Below are 27,020 nucleotides of genomic sequence, written 5' to 3'. Positions count from 1 at the left end.
GAAACCATCTTGCAGTTGTATAGTTTGCTGGAAATCAATAAACTGCGCAAGTTGTGGGCGTTGACAGAGGGCGATCAATCTCAGGACATTCCAAAGCAAGTTAAATCAAGCCTCGCGAAGCGCTCGAGAACGGTGCCGTCAACAGCAAAACCATATGGGTAAAACGTAAGCGCTTTAATCGTGATTTCTGATGCTGCAGGAACCACGTTGAGATCTGAAGTTTCGTTCGAGCCCAAAAGGAAGGTGACATTCAGAGACAGAACGTTGTATTTTTAACCCGCCGACGCATATTTTGTTTGTCTAGAGCAAGAACAGCTGGTTCGATCGACATGACCTCCCTACTTCAGTTCGCTTCTTTATGGTGTCTGATGTGCTGGGCTGAAAATTATGAGTACTGAGTTTTGTGGCAGCTAGAGCCACAGTAAATGGCAGTTAAAGATAACAGTAGCACAGACGCGCAACAGACGTAGAGAGGAACAAGCAACTCGGTTGATTGCGTCATTCACCAACCAGCACTGTCAGATGTCATTCTGTAACTTCAGCTCAACACTTCCGAACTGTAGGGACAGTGAACATACACGTTCTTACATAAACCTTTAAAGATAGAGGTTGTACATTACCGAGATTGCGTTAAGCTTCATGCATGTAGTAACTTGATTTTGAGCTCTTTTCAGTACTCAGTGCTAAGACGTGACGGAACTGAACCCATCGCTGTGGGCAGTGATCTTGGCCGTATGTGTCACACAAGATTAATCTTAGTTCTGCACAAAAGAAAAAAAAATGAAATGAGAAAAGGGGAAAAACTTCAGCTGTTCCTCGACCGCCACTGGAAGCAGGAACGGAGGAAAAAGTAGCTGTCGACATTATATAGTAATGCGGAGCTATGAAGTTCTCGGCGCTCTACCTCCACCTCTTCCGCAAACTCTATCGCGCTCTGATTAGCCGAATACGTCTTTAGAGGCGCCGTTTTCAACCACCTTTACATACTCTGCATATCCAGGCCTAGCTAGCCAACACCCAGCCAACATGTCTTTGCAGATCTGGATGGAAAAGTTGACCCAAACGTCGGCCCCCTGTCAAATCCTACAGACATAGCAGGCGGAGGTAGCGATAGTTGAATTTTCTTTCCATGGCTGAGGATTGCTGCCTTGTTAATGTGCTTCGCTAACATGACTATTTTACCACATGCAATATTTATTACCATTCTCCGACATTGTCCACAGACATGACTTCGCGCTAAAGGTCGCAACGTTTATCTTTGGTTCAATGAAATGTACAAACCATGAAGAGCCCAAAGAAAAAGCAACTTTCTATTGTTAGGGTTTCGTGGTGTTTTGGTAAACGTAGCTCCTTTTCAGATGATCCAGTTTTCTGTGCACTTAACTTGTTTCGAACCTCGAGGCAGCAGGAGGACGCTATGAAGAAACGTATGCCTATATTCACGATAATGACGTCTTGAAATAACCTTTGTCGTCGATGCATTTGGCCCTTGACGCAGAAGCGGGGGCTTTCTTTTTCTCTGTGGCATGGTTTCTTCCTTGCACAAGGGTACTGTATAATCATTTCCAAAAAGAAATTATTTGGCAACGCCTTTTTGAACACGTATTTCCTCGCCTCATCTGCAGGGGGCGGGGCGGCAGCGTGGTGACAGCCGCATACCGAGCGATGTAGGTCTGGTGTCGGCGTCGAGTGCTGTAGAGCGCAGTGCTCCATCTGCAATTAGAGGTTGTAGTTTTCCGCTTAAATCGAGAAAAAACAACCGAAAAAGAAACGGTTTACTTTTCAAAATTCGCTTTAAACGAAAATGGTCAGTATTTTTGGCTTGTGAGGCATAGCTGGCTGTCTGCTGAATGCTAATCACACTTAGTGAAGCCAGGGCTATGATGCGAAGTTGGTTTTGTAGGCTAAGCAGCGCAGTTGTCCGATATGAGGCAGTGCTTAACTAGGATGCATGCATCGGTAGACCGGGGAGTAGCATCACTTCGCTGCCTTCTAGCGCAGCACTCCTTATTCACTACCATCGACTGCTTAGATCAGTTAGTCGGTTGATTAGGTTAATCGAATGCATGTACGACATTGACACGAAACCACGAATAGGCGTCACAAAAAAGTATGTTACGGCCATCACGACGACTGTGCGGGAGATCCATCACCGTCTACATAGCGGTCACGTGAGTCGCCGTACTCGCGTTATACGGAGCGTGGCAAACCAAAGATAACATGCCAATTTATTTGTCAGAAGTAAGCTTTTGTTTCTTCTTCATTTAACTTAGCTACTCTTTGTATGAGGGCCGCAATCTTTTCTACAAGCAGAGCTACAAGGAAACTACCATTTGCACGTTAATTACTGATAAATAAGTTGTTCAGGATGGCTAAAATACCGAGATAGGCTTCCAATGACTTTTGACCACATAGAATTGCTACTTTATGTAACCTCAAAAGGTCTGTATTTCATTCGTCTAAAATATTACTCGCCGCAAAAAACCGAAAGTAGCATCCTGAAAAAAAAAAACACGAAAAAGCACAGCGAATTCTCCAAAAATAAAACCCGAAAGTCCGACCCTTAGCTCTGATTACGTCAGTTTCACACGGAGAAGAGCTAGCGGCGGTCACCCTGCCGCGCCTTGGGAAGGTGACAGTCACTCTGTGGGGATTCGCAGAGGTGCATGTTGGTTGCCAGTGCAGCTCGCTCCGCAGCTCCAAATAAACTTAGCGACTCTAGAGTAGGGGGGGGGGGGGGGGGGGAGGGGGGGTGCGCTGTACAACAGCAGTAACGGCAAACCACAGCAGCAGCTGCACTGACGGATACCGCACTTGCAAAGAAGTCTGTCAAAAGCACCAAAATATGCATGTTTGCAGTGAATTATGAAAACATAGATTTGCGTGCGTACAGACTGCAATTCAAAACAAAATAAATTAATCGGAAAAAGAGCTTTTCGCGCACTTCAGCGTTTTGTCGCGGGTAGAATCCCAATTACATTTGAACAGGATTAGGACACCTCATGTATTATAAAAGGTTCAGCCCGAGAGCGGCCAATCGGGCTTGCTATCCGAAAATAGACGTAAGGTATTAGTAGATTAAGAATAATAATGGAAAGCCGCCTTGAGAGTTTAAGAAAAAAACGGAAGGAAAACGTGACGCTACGATGCTCTGGTGGTTCTAAAGAATATATAACCTACTGTATTCTCTATAGCCCTGACCTTGCCTTTCCGCTCTCTACGATAATATGAAAGTACAATATAAAAACAATGACAGCTGACTAGCGTTCAGAATAAATGAAGAAAGCTCTAGAAAGAATCAAGCAGCGCTGCTGTAGTCAAGCGTTTTGGTGTTAATAATGGCACTCGCCACAGTACAGTAAAGAAAATTATGAACTATCAAAACGGAATCTTTTAAAAATGTTGTTGAACCCCAGCGCCGTACTCTGTCCAGCCGACATTGACTTCTTCTTTACCACAAATTCTGTAAAGAATGAAACCACCTTTCTAGGTGCCACCTCGAAGTTATCAACCACGTGCCAAAGTGCTATGTGTCAAAGCGGGAATACAAGGGCAGGGCTATAGAGAAAGCAATAAGTTACATTTTCTTTAGAACCACCAGAACATCATAGCGTCACGTTTTCCTTCCATTTTTTCTTAAATTTCCTAGGCCGCTCTCCTTTATTTTTCTTAGTCTACTAATACTTTACGTCCACTTTCGGATGGCATGCCCGATTGGCCGGTCTTGGGTTGAACCTTTTATAATATATGGGGTGTCCTAAACCTGTTCAAATATATTTGGGATTCTACCCGCGACAAAACGCTGAAGCGAGAAAAGCTGTTCTTATCATTAATATATAGCACTTATTTTATTCTTTACGCACAGGCTCTCTGTTTTCACAATTTACCACAACTTTACATATTTTTGGGCTATTCGCACACCTTTCAGAAAATGTGGTACGGTTTTGGTTTATGGGGTTTAACGTCCCAGAGCGACTCAGGCTACGAGGGACGCCGTAGTGAAGGGCTCCGGAAATTTCGACCACCTGGGGTTCTTTAACGTGCACTGACATCGCACAGTACACGAGCCTCTGGAGTTTCCCTTCCATCGAAATTCAGCCGCCGCGGCTGGGATCGAACCCGCGCCTTTCGGGCCAGCAGCCGAGCGCCGTAACCACTGAGCCACCAAGGCTGGGGAAATGTGGTATCCGTCAGTGCAGTTCTGCTATGGTTGGACGAACAGAGGAATGCGAAAATTGCAAGTTGGCACGAATGCATTGCTCGGATTGATGAAATGAAGTACCGTCACTGCCGTTGTACCGCCTGTACTCCGTAGTGCCCAAGTTTGCTCGAAAACTCACTGCACAGCAAACCAACCTGCATATGTGCGAGGCACCACAGAGTGACTGTCACCTTCCCACGACCCGGAAGTGTGACCGCCGCTAGCCCTTCTCCGTGTGAAACTGGCGTAATCAGTTCTAGCTAAGGATTGGACTTTTGGGTTTTATTTTTTGTTTCAGAATTTGACGGGCTTTTTGGGGTTTTTATTTCAGGACGCTACTTTCGTTGTTTTCTTGCGGGGAATATTATTTTATTTAACGAATGAAATACTGACTTTTTTGGGGTTACATAAAGTAGCAATTCAATGTCATCAAAATTCGTTTAAAGCCTATCTCGGTAATTTAGTCATCCTGAACAACTCATTTACCACTAATTAACGTGAAAATGGCAGTACATCTGTAGCTGGTCAAATGTTTACGGGAATCCCCCAAGGTGGAGCAGATTTGTAATAAGGGAGTAATTACTCATTGACATCCACCCGAGCGCAGCCATATGGCTACAAAGGAAAGCGATACAGCTTTCTCAGAAACTTCGTAGTTAAAGAAAGATTCGTCCTGGTACGGAGTTCGAACCTGGGACCACCGCTTCACTGGAGCAGTAATAACGGAGTAATTACTCCCTTATTATATAGCTCTGCTTGTAGAAAAATTGCTGCCCTTTATGAAAAGAGTAACTAAGTTAAATGAAGAGAAAACGGAAGAAGTTTGCTTCTAAGAACTAAACTGACATGTTAATTTTGTGTTGCCACGCTCCGTTGAGTGCGAGGGTGGGTAATCACGTCTGTGTGTTGACAGCTATATAATTAACGCGCAATCGGCGCTGTAGCCATAACCTACTTTCGTCCCGCCTATTCGTGGTTTCGTGTCAATGACGTACATGCATTCGATTAACCTAATTAACCGACTAACTACACTAGGCAGTTTATGGTAGTGAATAAAGAGTGCTTAGCTAGAAGGCAACGAGGTGATGATACTTCCCGGTCTACAGATACGTGCAAACTGATATATTTGTCGATGCTCGAAGCGTGTCCCACCAGGCATCGGGTCCAAGAACACCGCCGCTGTGCCGAAGGAGGAAGGAAACGTGGGCCGGAGACGGGGAGTAGGGGAAGTGAAGGAAAAACTGTATTTACATAGTTACATGATTAATTACAATATTTACAAGAGCGGGACTGAGAATGGCTCTCAGTGGAAGGGGAACGTCTTCGTCAACCGTAGTCGACTGGAGCTAGCAGGCTTCTCTCGGCCACACTCACGGCCGAGTTAAATATCGTTCGGTTTCCCCAGATCCCTGGCTGGGGAATAATGGTCGACGAGCACTGTCCAATCGGATGGACCGAAGGGGACGTTCTTGTTACCGCCCACGGCTGGGCAGGTGCGGGTTTTTTCACTCTATCGCAGCTGGTTGATGAGAGGAGGAGATGCTGACCCATCCAGCGCTGCGGGATAGGAATCTCCCGAAGTCCCCCAGCAGGTGAATAAACTTGCTTCCCCGCCGAATGCCCAGAACGCGAGTCAGGGCCACAGAATTCTTCAATTATCCGCCAGCGTGACCGGCGCCGGCCCGTCGCCTCCTCTGTGGTCGCTCGAACAATACCTCCGGCATAGGAATTTCGCTGGGGTCATTGCCGACAATGGCCCCTGGCATTCTTGCTACACTAATCCGCTGAGGCTCGGAGGGGCATTCCAAGCATCCCACTTCCCACCGCCGTCGCGGGGTTGTCGGCCTCGATGAATGTTCACGGTAGCTGCATGATCGGGCCCACGTGGTCCGAAGTGGTGGTACCAGGAATCCAGGAGCTGAATACCTCCCTCTTGTTCGTTTTCCACCTGTCATGAGGTTTCATGGGAGCACGTGCTTCATGAAGACCACTGCCTCTGGGCATGGCCTAAGTGGACACAGGTGTGACGGGAACACACAAAGAGAGTTAGGGGGGGGGGGGTGCAGAAACACAACAGCACGTCCGCCGCCCGAAGAGGTCTCGTAGTGGTTGCAGCCAACGCTGCTGCGCGCAGAGACCTAGAGTTGTGTCCGTTCGGCTTTTGGTCACAGCTGGGCCCAAAGGTACTTCTTGCTTCGTTGACAACTGTAACGAGCTCAACCAGCAAGGTACACAGCCCAACAAGCAGAAAGCGCCAAACCGACTTTAAGAACTGCCAAGCTGTTTTCGGTCGACAAAGTCTGTTTAGAGAAAATGAGCTGTAGCGTGAAATTTACGTCCTCCTCCGAAAGTTGACATGTTTGACCAAACCAGAATACACAGAGCTTGTTTAGCCAAAAGGGAGGAAAATTTCCTAAAATTTTGGGGGGTGCCGTAGCACGGTGTATGTCACAGAAAGCCACCGCCCGTGAGAGCACAAAGGGAAGGTGGAGCTGCTGAACACACATACAAAACAGACAAAAATGATTCCCGCTAAAGCAAAAAAACAAAATACAAATTTGCATAGCGGAATAACGTCTGGGGAGTCAGGAAAGGGCATTACACGGGAAAGCTTCGGCTGAGGCCATCAGCGTTTCCATTACCTCGCACTTTACTGCAACGCATGTAAACTGAGTCCGGCAATGCCAATCTCCAAATTTTCGCTCTCATTTCGCATAGGAGAGTGATATGAACAAAAGACAAAAAACAAGCATTAAACTCAATATGAGATTATGCGTCATATCTGCCCCTTGCGCGGCCGCGGTCCGACAGCTGCTTTAGCAGATGAGACATTGCATAATGCTAGGAATTTCAGCTTGCATTTCTGTACAGGAGAGTTAAATGAACAAAAAGAAACAAGCATTAAACTGAACAGGATTATTCCTCGAAACCGTCCAGAAACAGCGTTACGATTAGAGGAATTTACTGGTTCCTATTCTTCAGCCGCCCTCTGCGCGGCCGCGATCCGATAGCTACTCTAGCAGGTGCAAAATTACACAAGGCTAGAAACTTCCGCTTGGGACCCTGCACTGTTCTTCGTCCAAGTCTCGCGGTTCTGAAGTTTAGCTGACGCTCAGAAAGCAGAATGCGAGAAGGGAGCGAACGAGTGCGAATGCCGTGCCAGCGAATCTGCCTTTCTCGGATTGGGTTCGCGCGTTGCGTCCCCTTAGCTTGTGTTCCCTTCAAGCGGCGCGTGCGAACTCTTGAGCGCTGAGGTGCCAAATTGGGGCGGGTAACCGGTTGTCCGGTTTTCTGTGCAGCAGTCAACATGAGGCGCACTTTCCCCTTCATTAACATTCCCCGTTTGGCCACCTCTATACGCTGCCGCTCTGTGGAAACCCTCGCTGTTGGTTTGCGGGGCGCGTCACTAGCCATTGCGGAACCGTCACAGGTTAAGTCGTCGGCGTTCGCCTCTTTGTCCGTTTGTGATCCAGCCTGCTCTGGCTCACTACCGTGAGAGTTTATAAGGGTTACAGGGTCACGTTTGCTTTCTTCACCCGCGTGCTCTGCTGGCGCTGCGAATTCTCGAGCCTTCGAACTGGTGAGGACCTGCGCAGCGTTATCTCCAAGACTAAGGCCCTTTTCTTTGGGCAGCCTATCCAAGCGATTTGGAAAAATCGAGGGATGCTGCATAGGCAGGTCTTGGGAGACGGCTGCCTCGGTCAGACGCAGCTCGAGCGGGCTCTCGATCGCGACGCGGGCAGTAAGTTGGTCGTGTTGGATACCTTTCCTATCCTTATACTGGCGGTACAGCAGGCCAGAACGGAGTTGGAAAGGTATGTTCTTCCGTGACACACCTATGTCACTTTGGTGACTCAAGTTGCGTAGAGTCCGGTCTTTCTCTTGCTCAGCGGTGAACGTTTCTCTGTCCACACGAAGGAGTTCGAGAAAGTCATCTGAGTGGGGCAATGCTAGATTGGTATTCAATTCCTCACCTAGCCCCAGCTCATCACTCGTGCCTGATTCGGAAGACTCACTATAGCTTGCACTACTATCGGTGCTCTTTACCCCTGTGCTAGAAGTGAGTAAGTCCTGGGCTGGCTCGTCATTAGGTAGCGCGGAGCCGTCACGGGTTAAGTCGCCGGCGTTCGTCTCATCGTCAGTCTTTACTAGAGATTGCTCTGGCTCGTCACCGCGAGAATTTACAGGCTTCGGGCTTACAGGTTGAGGTTTGCCCTCTTCAACCACGTGCTCTGCTGGCGCCGCGACCTCACGAGCCTTCGAAATGGTAAGGACCTGCGCAGCGTTATCTCCAAAACAAAGGCCTTTTTCTTGGGGCAGCATATCCAAGCGATTAGAGAAAATCGAGGGATGCTGCTTAGGCAGGTTTTGGGAGACGGCTGCCCCGGTCAGACGCACCTCGAGCGGGCTCTCGATCGCGACGCGGGCGATGGGCAAAGACACACTAGTTTCATTGGAGCATAACTCGTTTTCGGGTGGTCGGTCGCGAGCGGCTGTTGTTCCCTCATCGTTGAACTGATCATTGTTTCGAGGCAGCGCTGAGGCGCATTCCTCGCTTACAATAGAACTTGCAGTTGCTGCTTTCAGCGCGCGACTGCTCTCTGGAGGACTACATTTTTGCGCTGCGCCTACGTTTTTCTGGGTTGCAAGGGAAATCTGCGCGGCATCGCGCTTTTCAGCTAACGCCGCGCTCTGGCTTGGAGCGCCACAGTCGCTGTCAGGTGACAGACAACGACGCTCTGTGCCGCAGATTATCACATCAACTTCCCGACTGCCACTGTTCTTCTGAGCAACTACATTGTGCGTAGCTGACCAAGCGAGGCTCTTTGGCTGGTCACTGACGCACTGATGGGAGCGCTGCCCGCTGCTATCACTTCGGCTTTTAGACTCGGTCTGTACGCGAATTCCGAAGTATCGGAAGAGGGCACTTTTGGCTTTGTCGTAGTTTCTGGCATCCTCATCGGACAGTCGCGCTAATACGGCGCTGACATCGCAAGGAAGGATGGCCAGCAACATCATTGACCATTCGCCCTGATCTAGTTCCTCCTCCGCACATACCTGTTCAAAATTCGCGAGGAACGTTCTGAAGCTCTCGCCTCTCTGAAAAGTCCGCAACCGATCTCGGGCCCTTCGCTGTCTGAGAAACTGAGTAGTACGTATGAGCTCCTGCTGTTCTCGTTTTCGTAGTTCCTCGAGCTCAGCGAGTCTCTTACGGCATTGCTCCTGCCATTCTTTTTCAATCCTGTCAGCCTCCTTAGCGGCTTCCTTGCGGTAAAGGCGTTCTTTTTCAATCCTGTCGGCCTCCTCCTTGCGTTCCTTTTCAACCCTGTCGGCCTCCTCCTTAGCGTTCCTGATTCCCTCCTGTATGACTTCCCAGGTCTCCCAAATTTTGTCACCCTCCTCCTTAGCACCACATTCCTTAATAGCCTCAATCAGCTGCGGCTTTCTGTGACTCTTCCTGGCCTCAATACCCAGCTTTTCACACAGCAACATCAACTCTGGCTTCTTTAGCTTGCTCAAATCCATGGCAATTCCCGAACGAGGACTTTCAAAAATAAGCTGCCACGTGAAATGCTTAAGCGAGCACGTGCAGAAAAACAATCTACAGGTAGTGATAAATTTCCAGAGTTATCAAGCCTGGCAGATTCTTAAAGAAAGTCAAGCGCTCACCACTGCTGAAGCCAGGACCAAGCGTGGAAGATCCCGCCGCTGCCAACCAGTTGATATATTTGTCGATGCTCGAAGCGTGTCCCACCAGGCATCGGGTCCAAGAACACCGCCGCTGTGCCGAAGGAGGAAGGAAACGTGGGCCGGAGACGGGGAGTAGGGGAAGTGAAGGAAAAACTGTATTTACATAGTTACATGATTAATTACAATATTTACAAGAGCGGGACTGAGAATGGCTCTCAGTGGAAGGGGAACGTCTTCGTCAACCGTAGTCGACTGGAGCTAGCAGGCTTCTCTCGGCCACACTCACGGCCGAGTTAAATATCGTTCGGTTTCCCCAGATCCCTGGCTGGGGAATAATGGTCGACGAGCACTGTCCAATCGGATGGACCGAAGGGGACGTTCTTGTTACCGCCCACGGCTGGGCAGGTGCGGGTTTTTTCACTCTATCGCAGCTGGTTGATGAGAGGAGGAGATGCTGACCCATCCAGCGCTGCGGGATAGGAATCTCCCGAAGTCCCCCAGCAGGTGAATAAACTTGCTTCCCCGCCGAATGCCCAGAACGCGAGTCAGGGCCACAGAATTCTTCAATTATCCGCCAGCGTGACCGGCGCCGGCCCGTCGCCTCCTCTGTGGTCGCTCGAACAATACCTCCGGCATAGGAATTTCGCTGGGGTCATTGCCGACAATGGCCCCTGGCATTCTTGCTACACTAATCCGCTGAGGCTCGGAGGGGCATTCCAAGCATCCCACTTCCCACCGCCGTCGCGGGGTTGTCGGCCTCGATGAATGTTCACGGTAGCTGCATGATCGGGCCCACGTGGTCCGAAGTGGTGGTACCAGGAATCCAGGAGCTGAATACCTCCCTCTTGTTCGTTTTCCACCTGTCATGAGGTTTCATGGGAGCACGTGCTTCATGAAGACCACTGCCTCTGGGCATGGCCTAAGTGGACACAGGTGTGACGGGAACACACAAAGAGAGTTAGGGGGGGGGGGTGCAGAAACACAACAAAACCTAGTGGAGCACTACCTCAAATCGCATAACTGCGCTGCTTAGCCTACAATACCAACCTCGCATCATACTCATCGCTTCCCTACTTAGTTAATTTTCAACTTTAAGTTAGCGTTACTCGCATTCATCAGCCAGCTAGCTACGCCTCGCAAGCCACCAAAATATACTGTCCTCTTTCGCTTAAAGGGTAGCTGAAACAGTTATTTTCAGAATTCGAGGTTATTCAAGAATTCGAATCTATCAAGCTTCTAGACGAAGCATGAAAGGTATTTTTCCACCATTTTTGCAAAATGGTGACATAATCATCGATTAAAACCGCGATGATGTTCACGCTTCTCCTCACTACGTTGGCGGAGTGCGAAGTAACTCGGCAGTGACGTCATTGATGCCGAAATTTCAGATGTCTGCTGCTTACGCCTGCATGCCGCTGTGCGTCATCTGATGGCGCCACTCACTGAATTGAAGCTTCACCTTCGATGGCGTCGGTTTTCTTCCATGCAATAACCGTTTCTTCACTGGAAACGTAGTGCCGTCATACATGACGTCCTTAGCCTGTCGCTGTGCATTTCAGAGAAGCTGAACGCCGACGACGACTTTATTCGGCGATTAGGCCAGCATTTCGAATGCTAGAGCAAAACTATTTCGCAGGCTTTACCTGCAAATTTTGCACATTCGGCAACCTTAAACTAATCGAGTTCTAAAACCGCTTCAGTTGCCCTTTAAAACCGAATTCTTAAAGGAAATTCGGCGCACTGTTATCGTTTTTTTGGGGGTTCAAACCGAAAAGTCCACCTCCTAGGTTTGGCAGATAGAGCAATACGCTCTACAGCACTGGACGGCGACACCAGACCTACATCGGCCAGTAGGCGGCCGTAACAGCTGTGCCGCCACGCCCCCTACAGACGCGACGAGAAAATACGTATTCGATAAGATTTTGCCGAATAATTTCTTCTTTAAACTGAATATACAATACCGTTTTGCAAGTAAAAAAACGTGCCGCAGAGAAAAAGAAATCCGCTTAGACATCATGGGCCAAATGCATCAACGACAAAGGTTATTTCAACAGGCCATTCATCATGAATGTAGACATAAGTTTCTTCATAGCGTCCTTCTGCTGCCTAAGTTTCGGAACAAGTTAAGTGCGCAGAAAACGGGCTCCCCTGAAAAGGAGCTACATCGACCAAAACAGGGCGAACACCCAACAATAGATGGTTGCTTTTTTCTTTGTGCTCTTCACGGTTTGCACATTTCCTTAAATTTAACATGAAAGTAGCGGCTTTCGTCGAGGGAGCCGCTTTCTTTGTATTCACTCCCAGCTGCTCCGATAAGTTACCAGGGGTTGTTTTCGTACTTGAACAATTGAAAACATCTTGGTAAAATCTGGAATCAAACATTTAACTTTAGTTAATGTCTGCTTCGTGTCTAATATCGCGATCTCGAAGCCTTCTTGTTTGTTTGAGTGCTCTGGCGCTTATAGTCCCTACTTCGCGCATTAAGCCCTTGTGTTTTTCTAAAGCCTCTTTTCTGGCAGCCTGCTTACCTGCCCAACGTATCATGCGGCAGCAGAATTTTTTTTTGATAAGGTATTTAATAAATCAGGGTATAAATGAAGGAGAACAGGTGGGCCGATCTAATGACGGCGAAGAGGGTAGAGTGTTGCGACCCCTGCTTCCAAACAATATATGAGGACGGGTTGTTCGGCGGGAGACCCTCTGCTGCCAGGCGCCGAATTCGCATTGGCTTCAGCGCCGAGCAATCCGCAACAAGTGGTGAATATCAGCCTCAGTATTTTGCGAGTAGCAGACAGGACAACCTAGACGGGGATATAAAAAGTGAAAGTGAGGCTACGTCCGACGGACGGCACGGGCAAGGGCAAGGGCAACCACTACCCGTATCGTCCGAAGCAGTCTCCTCAGGACGAGTAAGACCGCCGGGGGATGGTTATCGGACACTAATGGCCGAGAGCACGTGTGCAGCGCTCATGGAGGAAAAAAAACTAGGAGAGAGTGCGCTTAGCCTCTGCAAGCCATCCTCCTCTGACGCCGCTGCCGAGGGCCCTCTTGCGCACTGACTCATGGGAAATAGGCCCTTCTCCACAGTTACCAGACTGCCAGTCAGCGGTGCTTTTTAGTGAACGTTCGGGCTCCGAAGTAGCGCAGAAGCGCAGCGCCTGTGTTGCAGCTTTGGCGGAATGCGTACCGAGCTCGAGGTTGTCTGAAGGCTCCGCGTCTGAACACTTCTCTTGATTACACTCTTGAGTTTTTGTGTGCACTGTAGAAAACTGCAGGTAAACTTTTCATCAAAGGGTGCGGCCGCGACCTCGTCACTGTTCAACTGTGGTTCATAAAGAGAATGAGAGGAATTCCTTTCGTCGTTATACACACATACGGAGCGTTTATTTCAGTGCATGCTATAAGCGGAGAACTCGAGAGTAGGCGAAGAAAACGAGCCTCCAAAAAAGGGCGCAGTGGCTTCCAGAGCGCTCACGACGGACGGACGTGTTTAACGAGCGCTCCGGCGCGCTGCGCAAGGTTCTATTTCTCGGGCAGGCGGACTTCGGCCCGCCCATGGGCCCGCCGTTCTCCGCTATTCTCGAGGCACAAGTCGCGCCGAATACGCTCGCGCACATACGCGGTTCCGACGTGAAATGCAGCAGTGAAGTATTTCTCTCTCTCGCTGTCCAGAAAGAGTGCCGGCGGCTTTACGTCTGCTCCTGCGCGGGGTCTCCCGGCCACTGCGCACAATCACTTACAAAAAGAAGTAAACTGTCGTCCTGTCTCGGACTAATCGCTCGCGCGGCACACTGCACTAGCGGCCGGGGTGGGGCGCCCGGCCGCGTATACCGTCCGAGGTAGCACCCACGGAGCGTTCGTGTCACGCGTGCACTACATGGCGAAGAGCAAGCGGGAAGTCAAGTCCGCCTGCTCGATGAACGCACAGAGGCTCACCGTTGTTCTGTCACGGATGCGCGCACTACCGCGCGGCCACAGGAGCGCTTCGAGACTGTCTGGGATGATTCCCGGCGCCCTGTAGGCCGCGTGCATCTCGCGACGCGGCACTGCAGAAGCGACACTGCAGAAGCGGCACAGCGAAGGGGCATGTGCTCCAATGTCTCCACTGCGCCGCAGTCGGCGCACTCGTCGCTCGGGGATGGTGGCCGCTGCGGCGAGCGAGCAGTTTGTGCTCACCACGGAGCCGTCAGTGAACACAAGCAGATGGTCGCGCAGTTGCTCGTAGAGCGAGAGAACGAAACCGAAATCCGGCTAAGAGCTACCGCTGTCTTGTCACGTGAGGGCCTATTTCCCATGATGCTTTCCACTATATTTTTTATGACTAGGCTTCAAGATTGTGACGTCGTACTTCCTCCTAGTTTTTTTCTTCCTCCATGGCAGCGCTGGAGGTGTTCCTTTCGTTTTAGGAGAAGGGTAGCATCATCCATGCTAAGAAACCGAGGCATTGATGAGGGTAGGATCACCAGGCGGGTTGCAGATTCTGCAGAGCTTGGTTAACTCAGCGGGTCACGTGGGACCCACTCGATTCGAATGGCTTGCCGGATGCGAACCGCCAGACGATGTATATTCTGGCAGACTTCTGGGCGGCGACTGATGCGTCGAAGTAGATATATTGCTTGAAGGGCGTCGGTACGGATGCAAGGTGACGGCGTCTGCAGAGCAAAGCGCATCTTCTGTAGCAACCAGCACAGCACAGAGGGAAGAAGGAGGTTCCGCGAATTAAACCCTGGCCATCTCGTTAAGTGCAGGCTTGCAGGCTTGCGCAATTAATCGTGAAAGGCTGCTCGTGAAAAGCAACCTGCATCGCAACCAAATCTAAGTCTCACCGATGGCAGCACCTGCCACAGAAGGGCAGTGGCGCATCGCTTAACCGCTGCACCACTGCGCCAGGAGTTGTAAGAAGACTCCCATGGATCTATTATGTAGAGAATGACCAGTTCCACATATATGGACATTTATTTACTCATTATCGCTATCCGAACAACTGCCATACGAAAAACTGCCATCCGGGAACACTGGATCTGAACACCCGAAAGGAGGTGAAAACCGAATTGTCAGCGCACGCAGTTCTCATTTCGCATAACTGCAGAAATAGGCGATCATATTTTTACTTACAGGCGTCAGAAAAAGAGGAGACAACGGCCCCTGCGGCAGGTCCACCGGCGGGGCCGCACCGCGGCGCTGCTATCTAAAACCGCGCGCTGGACTCGAGCGAGCCAAAGTGACGACAAACTTTGTCCTCGCTGTCATGCGTACGCTTATCACGCCTGATGAATTTCTAGTCCGGCGCTCAGGTACTGCGAAACAAACGAAGGAAAACAGAATGCATCGCGGCGTAGTGATCGCCAGTCAAAACTTAGGGTGTGAATCCTAAAGGCCATTTGAAACACGCTTATCGTTTCATACAGCATGAACGCTTGTTCTGTATCACCTACTGTAATACGCTGTTAGATGAGTTAGACGTCGAAAACATCGTGCAGACGAGCCCCGAAAATGAACGTCTAAGATTTTGGTCACAGGAATGATTAAGTGTCTGAGCATTCCAAGCAGACTAATTCATATCAAACAATATTTCCTTGGTGGGAAAAGTTTATGTGGAAAGCTGTGCAAGAGAGTTTTTGCCGACGACCAAGGTCCCATTTTCATCGTGGTAGCAATATTAGTCGCAGTAGTTCTGGGAGCAGATGTAATAAAGGGAAATAACTTTATCGACACACTGACCAAAGAGCGGAAGCTATCTTGCCTCAGAATCACTTAAGCCAGCCTCGCTACCACCATGCATTTGAGAGGCTAGCCCCTCCCACCGCGTGGGGGATGAGGATATGAATAATGCCAGGACTAAATATAAACGGATCAGGAGAAAATGGAATGTTCCGGGTTATATTGAGGTTTAAGGCAATGAGAATATGCCAGGAAGACAGATATTCTGTAGAGAAAGAAACGGGCAAGGCTTAGCAATATATCGAAGTCGATTTGCCGAAAAACATGTTGCTGGAGTGGAGTGAGAGATTAGTCAGGTACGGCTAGGGTACAACCATTATTCGATTGTTGTACTGGTAGAGCCATCATATATTCAGAAGTTATAATAGTAATAGTACTTGTAGAAGCAGTACAGCAGTAATGCTATTCAAATATTATTGCGCTAGCGGTGGCATGAGCAGTACGCGTGCAGGTATATTTTTTCTGTCCGCAAACTCAATTAGTGCCAATAGTCCGGGATCACTTAATCACGGTCTTATCTCCCGTGACAGTACCGCAGCTTTTGCCATATCCGTGAACTGCAGCGCAAAGTCTTGCAACGTCGTTGTACTAGTCACCGCTCACTTGTGCTAACCTTTATTGACAGCGATCACTCTTACGCGCCCGTCCCTGACTATCTCGTCGAAGAAGTTGTAGCAGACCCCTGGCCCAAGCACGTGGAGGGCGCATGGAGACTGCACGTTTGCGGCACCAACACACTCTACCTTGATCGCAAACTCTACCCCGACCCTCATCCTAATCCTCCTGTGCGAGAGGCTCACATCCTTCGACAGACACAACTTAACACACTTGCACGGCTTGGTCACGGCTGCACGGCTTTGTACAAATTCCGTCGCGATCCTTCATACTCCAACCGCTGTAGCCTTTATGCCAACCTCTCCCACTGATTATTCTCTGGCCCGGTTGCTCTACAATCGGTGCATCTCAACCCCCCCCCATACACACACACATACACAGTGGGGACCTCACTAGGGTGCCGACGAAGAGCGCCTGCTCTTGCAGCGACGTCGACGTCTTAGCCAGCTACGTGTTGTGCCTGAATAAAGTATCATGCTACTCCTACTATAATCTGTGTCTCAAAGAAACATCCTTTTACACATTTTATTTATTTATTTCCAAATACTCTTAGCCCCTGCGTGCTGTTACAGGGTGAGAATGGTATAGTCAGTCAGTACAACATAATTCCAGCTCTTTTACAAAAAGTTTCAAGTGAACAAGCCTTGTTGAATACGTGTCGCTCAAGGTTATTCCGTTCTGTAATTGTTTTAGGGCAGAAACGAAAACTCATAGACATCAACTCTCGGCATGTATGACATAACTGCGAAGGCATTGTTAGTACGCGATGACAGTCTTCCGGGTGGTCGCAAGTACAAGCTGGAATCCAGATTGAACATATTGTGATAAAGCTGATAAAAAATCTTTAGCCTAGCAGTTTTTCTGCGAATAGCCAATGTTGGTAAATGGACTCGTAAAAGAGGTTCTGATACAGACTGCGCTCTTTGGTACGCCGAAAATATAAACCTTCCTGCCAATCTTTGGACACGTTCAACCTTTTATACAAGATATTGCTGTTTCAGATCCCAAATTATGCTTGGTTTGGTTTGGTTTATAGGGTTTAACGTCCCAAAGAGACTAAGGCTATGAGGGACGCCGTAGTGGAGGGCTCCGGAAATTTCGACCACCTGGGGTTCTTTAACGTGCACTGACATCGCACAGTACAAGGGCCTCTAGATTTTCTCCTCCAAAGAAATTCCAGCCGCCGCGGCCGGGATCGAACCCGCGTCTTTCGGGTCAGCAGCCGAGCGCCATAACCGCTGAGCCACCGCGGCGGCCAAATTATGCTTGCGTATTCCAGAGTTGGTCTTCCTATTGATTTATATGATTGTATTTTGACATCCGATGGTGCGTCTTTTAGCTTCCGCCTTAGGAATCCAAGCTTTCGTTGAGTTGCTCCACAGATGTTTTGCACATGATCACTGCAGTTTAGGTCATGAGTTAAAGATGTCATCGTTCGTCAAGCTCTTTGAACGTCTTTTTAGCGCACAGCCTTTCAAATATGAATATGTACCAACCAGCCCGTCAAAAAGCCTTACTTAGGCATGATCCCGAGCAGGTTCGGGATCACGCTTTCCACTTTCTGCTGTCTCATGAGTCATTTATGCTTCGCATCACATATATTACCAAAGTGACACAGCTTTCAGCGCGGCATCGCCGCAGAGCCAAACAAAACAGGATGACCGGCATGGTGAGACCCCAAACATGGAGTTCTGCGGAACCTGCACGGGGCAGACATCAGCATGACTGCTCCGGGGCGAGTCTCCGAATGACGAGCATTGACAGAGGGACGCTACGTGAGCGTCTCTCGTAGTTCAGAGTACGGGTATACTTTTTATAAGCCTGTTCAAGATGGAGGCTAAATTCTGGAGGCCCGCGTACTGTGCGATGTCAGTGGACGTTAATGAACCCCAGGTGGTCGAAATTTCCGGAGCCCTTCACTACGGCGACCCTCATAGCCTGGGTTGCTTCGGGACGTTAAACCCCAATAAACGAAACCAACTTGAATTCGCGCTGATTCATTTTTTTTAATAAAGCAACTGGACAGCATGCAGATAAAGGATGCAATATGGTTATCAGGCAATTTTTTTGGCTTCTTTTAATGCAGGAATGCAACGGCTACATTTCCTCGCCCCTTTCTCCGCAAACGTTTGTCCGTCCGTCCAAATCATGAAAAAACGCTCAGAAATGGCCATCTCCAATGGCTATTTCTGGAACTCTCGGTGTGTACATGTCGCCAACCGGCTTGCCAAATTTGCCTCTCGCTCTCATTTCAGGATAGGTTTGGCACTGCTGAACTTTGCGTTCAGATCTAGCTTTCTATGCTTTTCTTTTTTCCATGTAGCGGTACGTCTAGCGGTCATATCTTTCGCGTGTGCCCAGCTAAGAGCTATGCAGAAATGATTTAACTAAGGTATGGCATTTTAGGTTAAGCGGAAACAAAAACTATAAGAATATGACGCATGTTATTTTCTAAGTCGCAACCGGTTTCGCAAACTCGGCTCTCGCTGTCACCTTTTACATCGATACTTCTCTTTGGGGTAGCTGGTGCATTTTGGATCTAAGAAAAGCAGCGCTAGAGCATGCAACTCAGAAAGCACGAGCGATGGGGCCTTGTTCTTTCTTCTCCGGGGGTTGCATTCTTTCGCGCTGCTATTTTTCTTGGTGTCACCTTCTAGTCAGGTCTGGCACTGCTGAACAATGCGTTCACGTGTAGTTTTCTATGATTTTTTTTTCATGCAGCAGCACGTTTAGCTCTCATATCTTTCGTGCGTGCTCAGTTAAGAGCTAAGTGTAAGCGATTTAACTAAGGTATGACCTTTTAGTTTAAGTCGAAAAAAAACAACTATACGAGTATGGCGCATTTTATTTCTTAAGCCGCCAACCGCCTTCGCAAACTCGTCTCTCACTGTCACCTCCTTCGTCGAAACTTCTCTTAGCGCTAGCTGGTGCATTTTGGATCAAAGTAAAAATACCAGTGCTAAAGCATGCAACCAAGATAGAACGAGCGCTTGTGCTTTGCTCTTTCGTCTTCTGTGGTTGCATGTTTTCTCGTTGCTATTTTTCTTGGTGTCACCATCTAGGTAGGTCTGGCACTGCTGAACAATGCGTTGACATCAAGTTTTCTATACTTTTTTTTTCATGCAACGGCACGTTTAACTCTTATATCCATCGTGTATGCTCAGCTAAGAGCTAAGCAAAGTTGTTTAACTAAGGCTTGACGTCTTAGTTTCTACCGAAAGAAAATAACACTATAAGAGTATGCCGTAGTTTATTTTTACCTATCACCAACCGGCTTGTCAAATTCACCCCTCGCTTTCAGTTTCAAGTTAGGTTTCGAACTGCTGAACAACGCATCAACATCTAGTTTTCAATGCTTTTCTTTTTTCACGCCGCAGCACGTTTTTTTTTTCTGAGAAGTCTGCCATGAGGCATAAGTTGAGAAAGGGGGAGTGGAATGTAGTATAGAAAAATTAAAAGAAGCACGCTTAACTGCTATATCTTTCGTGTGTGCTCAGCTAAGAGCTAAGTAGAACTGATTTAGCTAAGGTATGACGCTTAGACTTAAACCTATAAGAGCTATAAAATTATGCCGCATTTTATTTTACAAACAAACAAGAAGCAGAAGCCAGGGGAGCGGTCAGGCTCTGAAACACCTTCTGAGGAGAGTTTACAAACCACTCAATCAATGTATTCCGTCGTCATGACCACCTGAGCAGAATAATATAGTTCTACACGTAGCAGAGAATCCACAGTCGCGCGCGAAAGTTAGCGAGTCCTTTCCGGCGTGCCCTCCTCCATCGCACGCTGCTGTGCAGTTCTGTTCAAAGGTGGCTATTGGTTATGTTTTTTCAGGCGTCACGCAGCTACCATGGCCGCGGTCAAGCAGCTGATCCGGCGGAAGCTTGCGGGGGAACGACGACCTTTGACCTTTGAAGATGCCAGAACTGAAGTTTTGACTTCTGATAACTGAGCTTCTACAAAACTAATTAAAAAATTCTTGCTAATGGATATTTGCGAAAGTGTCGCTGAAAGATCACTCTGACACCCTTCTCAGACAAAAGCAGTTTGTTCATCCCCTGGTGACCATCACCCCCCTCGACATTCAAAACCCAGTACAAGGTGTCATATCAGAACAAGATCTGATCCGCGAAACACAGTCTGACCTCCTGGACGGCTTCCGAGGTCAAGGTGTCATTGCCCTTCGACGCATTATCATAACGCGGAACCCTAAAGTGGTGACACCTCATACCGTTCTGACATTTGGAGGCCCCGTCTACCAGATGCTGTGAGAGCAGAATTCATCCATTGTAAAGTCCGTCCCTCTATCCCAGACCGTAGAAGATGCTTCACCTGCCAAAAGCACGGACACGGATCCAAAACATGCCATGGAAAACTCACTTGTGCGCAGTGCGGTGCCCATGAGCACCCAACGGATAACTGGAGTGCCGCTCAAGCGGAATGTCCCATTGTCACGGGCCACACGCCACGTACTCACGAACATACCAGTCATTCCAGAACGAGAAAAAAGTAATGCAGATCAAGTAAACACAAACCATAACATTCTTAGAAGCCCGAAAGAAGCTCTCGCTTCTCTCGGCAAGATCCTACGCTGACGCAGGGCGCCGGGGGTCGGGCGGCCTCTAGTCACGGTGGGCACGCAATACAGCATCGGTAATGGCCGCCCGTCCTGGAACCCCACCAAAGAGCCTTCGACTGCGCCAACATTTCATAACCCGAAGGTCAACTTTTCAGATTTATGGCAAAACACAGACAAGCGAGAGGAAGTCGCTCCCTCTTGACAAATCCACATCTGCTTCCGCCCCTCCAGCGGAAGCAATGGAGATGACACCGGAATTCTCGGCGTCGGAGACGCTGAGGGAGTCCTCGAGTCCGGGGGGCGGCCGACGCCATTGGGGTCCCGAACACTGGAACCTCCACCTAGTACTTGTAAAGGCTGACGCCCTCTCGGTCAGCTCATGCATAATTTCCTTAAGTGTATCCGTACATAAATGTTTTCCACCACCCCCACCCCCACCCCAAAGAGAGGCGGAGTTTCTTAGACCGCCTTAAACCGAAAAGACCTCTTGCAGTCAAGGCGACTGATAAAGGCGGCGATATCTGAATAACTGCCAAGTTTTTCTCAGACTACTCCTATCATTCCAGTGTCACTGCACTCAAATCACGGGCTAATCTTACTAATCTTTAAAAGCGACGCTGCATCTTCAGGCTGTGATTTTTCACAAGTTCTATCATACGCTGCTCAGTGTTTCAGCAATCTTACCAGTTCATCGACAATCAAGTCGCACCAGCCATACTAAAGCCGTCTATCCGCCCCCAGCACAGACCACAGCCCATCTTCGTTCGTTTTTTGTTCAGACAGCTCGGGACTGGAACAGATTGCCTGTCGACGCTGTGCACCACTCCGACCCACATTCCTTCAAGACTGCCATTGAACCACTCTTCACTTGAACATTACGCCCATTCCTCATGTAATACCCCACACCAAGGGGCATTTGAGGTACTAATAATAAATAAATAAATAAATAAATAATCAACTCCGACTAGTCTTCACGTTTTCACTTAGAATTATGGCTGTCAGGAACACTATCCACTGGAACTGCCGAGGGCTACTTAAGAACCTGGATGACATATGAAATACTCGCGCAGCATCAATCAAACATGTTTTACCTACAGTAAGCGCACTTAAACCAAAGACATATATAATTTTTTTAAATATGTAGTAAGCCGGAAGAACAGGCAAGAAGTGCCCACTTATCACGGGGCTTTGCTATTGTGGCTCAGAATTCAATTCCTTCTCGATATCTTGCACTGGATACTGATTTAGAGGCTGCGACAATATGTGCCCTAACTTGGGGCTGAGTAATAACCGTATCCTCCCTATATATCCCACCAAATCATCGCTTGTCCATTGACGACCTTGAAAAACTCACTGACCGGCTTCCAGAGCCGTTGCTGTTGGTTGGTAAATAATCCTAGGAAGTTTAAAGAACAGATTTCTAATTGGAAGATCTTCAGGCAACTCCCAGCATTGGCCTATTCATTAATTACAGCGTTAAGTATAGATGAATCTCAATCCTTGATCACACTGCATATTATGGACGCTGCACGCAAATCTATCACACAGACATCACACAATCACAACGCAGGCAATCTCCCGCCTGCGTACGCAAGATGCTTGGGGCGATTACTGCAGCGCACTTAAGCGATGTGCTTCGGGCTTTCTGCCCAGTGATCAAGGCTTCCGTATGGAAGCCGGAATGTCTTCGTCTTCATATTAAACAACAACCTTTTGGTCGGCGTTCCTTCCATTGAATTCATGCATCACACAAACATAAGGTTAAATAGAAAACAGACGATGACCATGGTGGCATGCACAGTGTAAGAAAGGTCATGAGGGCCACAATAATGCATGGCCAAAATTCTGCCGTTATGCTAGGGTTGACAAAATAAATTTTAAGCTTGATAAATCAAATGGCAGGCGTACTCGACGTATTTCCAAATGGGAAAGTTGGCAGCCCTTTCTTTCCTCTGTAAATTCGTATACATATGCGCATAAAGTGTACAATAGATTAAAAGCACCTAAAGGGCATACTTCATCTTCGCATTGCTGGCGATACATTGGAGCACCAAGCAGATGCTGTAGGCAAACACTTCGATTACAGTTTTAGCTCAGCGCGTCATACAGATTCCTTCTTGCGATACAAGCAATCTGAGGAGCGGAAACCTACTCACAATAAAAGGTCATCTGTAGGAGAATACAATAGCCCATTTACTTTACAAGAGTTGAAGCTTGCCTTGTTCCCATGTGGCAACTCAACAACAGCAGGCCCGCCCTGGCAGGGCCACTAATGGAATGCTCAAGCACCTGGATGCAGAAACCCTTGAAACTATCCTGTGCCCGTTTAATAATATATTGGCCGCTGGACACTTTAACAAAGCCTGGAAAGAAGCTATTATTATCCCGATATTAAAGCAAGGCAAGGGATCCACACTTGCGGCCAGTCACCGGACAATTGCCGTAACCAGCTGTTTATGTAAAGTCTTAAAAAGTAATAAATCGTCGCATTGTGATTTTCCTTCCCTTCAGCGCTCTTCTTGACTAGAAACAAGCTGGATTCAGAGCAACAAGCTGGATTTAGGGCTAACCGGGCAACCAGTGACCCCCTCGTTGCCTTCGAATCTTATGCAAGGGACGTTTTTGTCCATAAACAGCACTTTTTATCTGTATTTTTTTTTTATCTAGAGAAAGCGTAAGATACCCCATGGCGCTATCCGTGACCTCTTCGTCTTTGAGATCTCGAAGAATATGCTGATCACCATTCACAGTTATCTGTCTGAACGAGCAGTCAAAGTCCGTGTAGAGAATCGGTTATCTAAAAAGTTTTGACGAGAAAATGGCGTTCCTCAAGGCGGCGTTCTTAGGTGCACGCTTTTCATAGTGAAAACTAGTTCATTAAAGAGCATCCTACCTATATCAATATCCTACTCTGTTTATGTTGACGATGCAGAAATAAGCTACAAGTCATGTAATTTGTCCATCTGTGAGCCGCAAATTCAGCGAGAATAACCAAAGTATCATAGTGGGCAGACTAAAATCGACTTAAGCCCAACGCAGAAAAGGCAGTCAGTGTACTCTTCACAAAACAACATGGTATTTGACCCACACCCGACATCCCACTTAACAGGCAGAGAATTGCTACCCAAAAAGACCACAAATTTCTTGGCACCATAGTGAACGAATAGTTTACATTCATCACACACAATAAGTGAAGACTTAAATGCATGAAGGCACTGATTCTTCTAAAGATCCTGTCCCACCAAACTTGGGGTACAGGTCTAGACTGCCTGCTTACTCTTCTATATAGCATAGTTCTATCGCGTATAGACTGTGGCTCAGTTGTGTACCGGTCAGCACGAAGATTAACCTCAAAAATACTCGATGCAGTGTACAACCAGGGTCTGCGGTTGACTGCTGCTGCTTTCCGTTCAAGCCCAATTGCCAGTTGGTCTGTTGAGGTGGACCGATGGCCATTTAAACGACGGCGGAAGTTCACAAGTATAACATCTGCTACGAAGGTATTATATCATGCTGACCAGCCATGCAACGCGCTATTGCGAAACCCATCCAGTACACTGCTGTTTTCAAACCGACAGTCTGAAACCTCGCCTTTATCTATTAGAACCGCCACATTTTTCTAAGACTTGCACATACCAGTTCCCAGTATCCTGATGACTTGTTCAAAAAAAAAAGAACTACACACATTTAATATGCCAATTCACCTTTCTCCATTTCAGAGGAACACCGCGAAAGACGACAGCACTTCCCAGAACTACACACATTTAATATGCCAGTTAACCTTTCTTCATTTTAGAGGACCACCGCGTGTTTTCATTGTATAGGATTTTAAATTTTTAACTATTGTTGGCCTTAGAAGAGATCACTTATTCCAAGTAACCTCAGGCTGAGCTTACCCGTAGCTGCCAGATGTCTCGCTCTTCTTGCTCAAGCAAGGACCTTGGTTGAGCTCAAGCAAGGACTTGCTCAAGCAAGGACTGCGGTTTAACTGTCGTTGAATGTCGTTAGAGAGAGAAAGAAATGGCGTACCGGGCAACAATACGCGGCTTGGCGTCACTAACGCTGAATGCGTTCCGACACTGTATAGGCAGCACGCCCACCCTGGCATGTGGCAGTTAATGATTGATCGCGAGAGTTTTCTCGCCCACTCAACGCTGCGGCCTATTGCCGCAGTGCATTGTGTCTGTCACAACGTTGTCAGCTCTAACGCATGCAGTATCTTTCACATGGTGTGGGCATGTACTCAGAATCCTCACATTCCCCCTTCCCCCACCCCCCACCCGAGAGGCATGGGAGACTGCCCTCCTCAACTGCTCCACACTGGAGTCCCAAAGGGCTCTAGTAAAGCGGGCGCGAGACGGAGCCTTGTCGTGCGGTGTCCCGGACTAAGGATACCGACCATTTAGCGGGGTCTTCTGATCCCCAAACTCTCTCAGAGTATTAAAAATGTTTTTCACCACCACTACCACCCACATCTCTCTGTCACCATCCAAGTATACCTCAAGCTACAATTCAGGCGTCCACTGACTCAGGAAGCCAGTTATACGCACATCCTTTCCTTAAAATCATCGGACTCTAAAACGTTGTCAACACCAACGCCAATGAACACCGACGAGGAACGCCGACGACCCATGGCTGCAGTGCCGTGTTCCCGCCACAACGTTTTCAGTTCCAACGCATGCAGCGCACATCTGTCACTGCTGCCAAGCATCTTAAAGCACGACTGAGGTGCCCACTGCCCCAGAGGAAAAACCCACTCTATATCACATCACATGGGCCTGCGAAAACATAGACGTGGTCCCCACAATACAAAACCCGAGTGTGGAGCAATGGGAGACTGTGCTATCCAGCGACCGCTTTGAAGACCAACAAGGTCTGGTACAACGAGCTCAACAGGCCCACAGTGGATAGCGGAGCCCTGGACTGAGGGGAACCGACCATTGATTAGAAGTGGACGACTTCGACAGAGAAGTCTCCTGGGGATAGAACCAAGGAGAGAACATTTTTAAAGATGCCCCCAAACCGCAGGAAAAAGCACTAGAGTAAAATAAAGTTTTCTCTTCCTTCCTGACCCAGGGACCAGTTACGCGCCTTTCCTTGGCTTTCGAAGCAAAGGAAAGCAAGGGTGTATAACTGGCCACGCTGGGACAGTGGACACCTTAGCCGCGCTTCAAGCTCCCGCTCTTCATTCGCTTCGTAGTTTGAAGCGCGGCTAAGGTGTCCACTGCCTCTTTTTCCGCCCTCCTCACACTACCTCTCCCTCCAGACACCTCCCCAGAAGCTGCAGAGGAAGCCGCCATTGCACTTGCTATTACCCGCACAGAAGTCCGGTACATTTAAAGTGATTCTAAAACTGCGATTCTAAATTTTGCTCGAGGCCGAGTCCACGTCCCTGCTTTTGGCATACTGGACTCGCCCGATGCACCCCCGCCCCGCCAAGTGGAGCTGATATGGGTGCCCGCGCACTCCGGGAATCCCGGAAACGAGGCCGCCAACCTTTTAGCCCGAGGTTCTTTAAACTGGGCTCAGGTGGCCTCTGATCGGGGATTCACGAAGGAGCGCATGCACTCGTTCAGTGAGCTGACCCAGGCGTACAGAGCCTTAAGCCAGCTCTACCCCCCGCCCCACCCCTCCCTAGATAACTAACACGCAACACTCTGGCGCAGACTACAGACACACACTCTCCCTTCACCTCTTAACCTAGCCCACTATCATCCCTCCTTCCTCACTCCGGCATGCACTCTATGCCCAGAACCCTTCGCCTCTTCCCTCCACATAATTTCCCTCTGCCCGGCGGACCCTCCCCCGCGGGATCTAGAGAACCTCAAGACCTGGGAGGACTGGGAGACCCTGCTGCGCTCGGAGGACCCGGCCGTGCAGACCATCGCCACCAGCCGGGCTGCCAGTGTTATGGACCTCAGGAACATAAACACTTGAGTGCAGTGGGGTCGTGCGGGGACCCTGGGGCGTGCCCCGAATTCCTGTGTAAATAAAGTTTTCTCTCTCGCTCTCTTTCCCAGCGTCGCCAGTTAAACATCCTTCCTTTCCTTTGCTTTATCTGAAGGTCAAATGCGTTGAATCTCTAGACACGATGATCCTGGCTTTACCTAGCGTAGTGAAGGTTTCGCTTCAGAAATGGAATCGACACTTAGGCTCCGCCTTAAGGGTAAGATGCGATAGCGGAAATGGTGAATTTGCATATATGCAGAAGTT

The sequence above is a fragment of the Amblyomma mixtum genome, chromosome 4, assembly GCF_055824585.1.
Source record: "Amblyomma mixtum isolate Tamu chromosome 4, ASM5582458v1, whole genome shotgun sequence".
Lineage (NCBI taxonomy): Eukaryota > Metazoa > Arthropoda > Arachnida > Ixodida > Ixodidae > Amblyomma > Amblyomma mixtum.
Note: the sequence above shows the minus strand (reverse complement) of the source record.